Here is a 5,000-nt window from a genome sequence, read left to right on the forward strand (position 1 = left end):
AGCCTGATGGAAACCACAGTAACATTGCAGTGACATCATCCCTAAGGGTAATCATTGCAGTGACATCATCCCTAAGGGTAATCATTGCAATCCTAAGGGAGTATTGGAAGTGCTCTGATCATGACCGTATTGATCTCTGCACGCTGGCGTGGCTTATCATGACCGTATTGATCTCTGTAATTATTTATGTTTTTGCAGTGCTTAAGTGTGCGGTCAGTGTGCCACATACTCAGACCCCAAAGCTTAAGTAAATAAGTGGACAATACAAGTGTAGAATCTAAGATTTGTAATAATGAGGTCATTTTATGAAGAGATAATTGAGTATTAACATATCAGGTCCAGAATGATTGTATTCCCTGATAAGAATGTGCAAAAAGCATTTCAATAATATAATAACATGACTGGCATGACCATGATAATTTTCAAAGACACAATCTTAGGCAGAGGTGGGTAGAGTGAGGTGACACACTCATGACTAATCACCTTACTCCTGACACACACACACACACACACACACACACACTCCTGACACACACACACACACACTCCTGACACACACACACACACACACACACACACACACACACACTCATGACACACTCCTGACACACACACACACACTCCTGACACACTCATGACACACTCATCACACACTCATCACACACTCCTGCCACACACACACACACACACACACTCCTGACACACACACTTATGACACACTCATGACACACTCATGACACACTCCTGACACACTCCTGACACACTCATGACACACTCATGACACACACTCACACACACACACACACACACTCATGACACACTCCTGACACACTCATGACACATTCATGACACACACACACACTCATGACACACACACACACACACACACACACACACACACACACACACACACACACTCTCCTGACACACTCATCACACACTCCTGACACACTCCTGACACACACACACACACACACTCACACACTCCTGACACACACACACACACACACACACACACTCATGACACACACTCCTGACACACTCATGACACACTCATGACACACTCCTGACACACTCCTGACACACTCATGACACACTCATGACACACACACTCATGACACACTCCTGACACACACACTCATCACACACTCCTGACACACTCATGACACACTCATGACACACACACACTCATCACACACTCATGACACACTCCTGACACACTCCTGACACACTCATGACACACTCATGACACACACACACACACACACACACACTCCTGACACACACACACACACACTCCTGACACACTCATGACACACTCATGACACACACACACACACACTCATGACACACACACTCCTGACACACTCCTGACACACACACACACACTCATGACACACTCATGACACACTCATGACACACACACTCCTGACACACACACACACTCATGACACACACACACACACACTCATGACACACACACACACTCATGACACACTCATGACACACTCACACACTCATGACACACTCATGACACACTTCTGACACACACACACACTCCTGACACACTCACGACACACTCCAGACACACACACACACACATACTCATCACACACTCATGACACACTCATGACACACACACACACACATTTATGACACACACACACACACACTCATCACACACTCATGACACACTCATCACACACTCATGACACACTCATGACACACACACACACACACACTCATCACACACTCATGACACACACACTCATGACACACTCATGACACACACACACACACTCATGGCACACTCATGACACACTCATGACACACACACACACTCATGACACACACACACACTCCTGACACACTCACACACTCATGACACACACACACACACACACTCACACTCATGGCACACTCATGACACACACACACACTCATGACACACACACACACTCATGACACACTCACACACTCATGACACACTCATGACACACTCCTGACACACTCATGACACACTCCTGACACACACACACTCCTGACACACTCATGACACACACACTCACACACACACACTCATGACACACTCCTGACACACTCATGACACACACACTCACACACACACACTCCTGACACACTCATGACACACACACACACACTCATCACACACTCACACACACACACACACTCCTGACACACTCCTGAAACACTCATGACACACTCATGACACACTCATGACACACTCCTGACACACTCCTAACACACTCATCACACACTCCTGACACACACACACACACATGACACACACACACACACACTCTCCTGACACACTCATGACACACACACACACACTCCTGACACACTCATGACACACTCCTGACACACTCATGACACACACACACTCCTGACACACTCCTGACACACTCCTGACACACTCATCACACACTCATGACACACACACACACTCATCACACACTCATGACACACTCATGACACACACACACACTCATCACACACTCCTGACACACACACACACACACTCATGACACACTCCTGACACACACACACACACTCATGACACACTCCTGACACACACACACACTCTCCTGACACCATCTAAGCCATCTAAACTTCTGATGACTCATAGTACATCACTTTCTTCCTTTGTACTGTTTTGACCTCATCTCCCTGTCTCTGACCTTTGACCCCCACTTTTCCTACCTGCTGTTCGTGCTCAACAGTATCAGTGATAGATGTGATTGGGCCAAACCAGTGTCAGTTAGGGAACAGCCAATGGGGCACTCTATCTACTTTATGGGGCAGTCAAACATGTAATGGATTAAAAACCTAAAATGAAAGTCTGATTGTGTTCCGATGGGAAGAGTGCGGTCCGCCAGATGGACAACCAATACTGCTCCCCGGGTTTAAAACCACACTGATCAACCAATACTGCTCCACCGGTTCAAAATGCACACAGATTCAGCAACAGAGGAAGGATACCTGAACACATATATTACAACATGTGTGAGATGAATTGACATGGCACATAAAATTGGCCCAAGTGGTGTGAGTGTGTGTGTGTATTTGTGTGTGGCACGCGTACGGGACATCTTCCTTTCTCTGCAGGTTTCCTGGTAAGAGCTTTTAACTCTCTCTCTGTCTCTCTCCTTCATATGTGATATTTGTGTGTCTGTGTGTGTGTGTGTGTGTGTGTGTGTGTTTCTCTCCCTCTCTCTCTCTCTCGAGCACTCTGGGGTTATGGAGTTAGAGTATTATGCTCTTGAAATGCACTCGCACTTAAGAGCGCACGTGACCAGGCAGGCGAACTAGATAATCTATTTTCAATAAAATAGATTAATAAAAATTCAAAATATAGCTAATACTCGGCGGAGTAGAGGGGCGAAAGTGCATCCAATACCATCCCAATAAACGGACGAGCATCTAATCCTCCGCTAATGCAACGGAGACCGGTGCTGCTGCGCGCCGCGCCTCGCGGGCAGCATGGGTCGTGCTCGGCTGAGCAGACATAAAAACAGTACTCCAGCGCGAGATCTCTTCAGATACGCACACACCCTAATCCCAATCTGTGTCCATTAGTGCGCCGAGAGAGCGGGAGAGGGGGGAGAGGGAGAGACGAGAGAGGGGAGAGAGAGAGAGAGAGAGAGAGAGAGATGGGGAGTGAGACAGAAAGAGAGAGAGGCTTTTAAAGGATTTGACAGTGATTTGTAGAATCACAGTTGTGGAATGTTGTGTTTTTTCCCGTTTTTTTGCCTACATTCCACCATGACGCTCCACCAAAGCCTCGAAAGCCGCAGTCTTCGATTATTCCTCCGATATTGAGGCTAAATTGTTCACACTTTGAGAAGAGAATTTCTGTGCTCTCATCTGCACACATCACATGGGTTCCTGAAGATGAACTATTGTTTCACTTACAGTAATTGCAGCAACACATGCGATTGGCGGAGAATAATGCTGAAACGCTTCTTGGTTTGGGAATATGCTGAAAAGCCGTCAACCTTATAAAAGGAAGTTTAAGAGGAGCAGAAATGAAAATCTCAGGTAAATCCATAAGGAATCATTTTGATTAATTGACTAATTGATGTATCTTGATTTATGTTCCGTTTAAATATGTATTTTAGAATGCACCAGCGAGAGATGGGCAGTGAAGAACAGACAATATGCACATCTGCAAAAAATGCAAAATCAGCGTTAAATCATTCACTTGTGACTAAAATGTAAGAAACTGAGTTTGATTTGAGCGTCCCTCGCTGTATTATACTCACCGAATGGCAATAAACGTCGGAAAGGCAATAAGTAAATGGCCAGCCCGAGCTCCAGTCACAGTCCGGTACGCACGGATGTCGTATCTCTGGACAGCTCATTTACACGCCGCGCGGGATGCTGAATCGGTCACCTGTTGCCCAATATTAATTAATCCGCGTGCCTCACACGCACAGCTATCTCTTCTCTGGCACGATGTCCATATTCCCGTTTAATAGGCGCGTGAACTGCAGAGGCAGCGCGAACAGCATCATATTACACAACTGAAACACATCACGGAACCGTTTCAAACATTCTAAACTTTTAATTTCACGGCTGCTATTAGAGACAGCGGCAGAATCTGGCGGAGTTGGTAAAATCACATGTGACATCCCTGTAGCCTACACATGACTCTTGTATAGGATTCTTGTGTGTGTGTGTGTGTGTGTGTGTGTGTGTATGTACACTCCCTATGGTGTGCGTGTGTGCACAACTACTGTGAATGTGTAAGATTCTTGTAGTATGTGTGTGTGTCTGTTTGTGTGTGTGACTGTTGACTGTTATGAGTGTTTCTGTGTGTGAGAGAGTGTGCGTGTTTCAGCTGTGAATGTGTGTTTGACTGCTATGTGTGTGTGTGGAGGTGTGTGTGTGTGACTGCTGTGTGTGTGTGTGGAGGTGTGTGTGTGTGTGACTGCTGTGTGTGTGTGTGTGTGTGGAGGTGTGTGTGTGTGTGTGAC

At 46.3% G+C, this 5,000-nt stretch overlaps 1 protein-coding gene across 1 annotated transcript in view; it reads left to right on the forward strand.

Annotated features, from left to right (window-relative positions):
- The first annotated feature begins 3,571 nt into the window (after positions 1-3,571).
- LOC105904145 (metabotropic glutamate receptor 6-like) overlaps positions 3,572-5,000 on the forward strand; it is a 30,557-nt gene continuing 29,128 nt past the window's right edge. The window contains exon 1 of the mRNA XM_031567173.2: positions 3,572-4,062. The gene's annotated coding sequence lies outside the window, so the exon portion shown is untranslated. The remainder of the gene's footprint in view (positions 4,063-5,000) is intronic.

Source organism: Clupea harengus, chromosome 5, assembly GCF_900700415.2.
Source record: "Clupea harengus chromosome 5, Ch_v2.0.2, whole genome shotgun sequence".
Lineage (NCBI taxonomy): Eukaryota > Metazoa > Chordata > Actinopteri > Clupeiformes > Clupeidae > Clupea > Clupea harengus.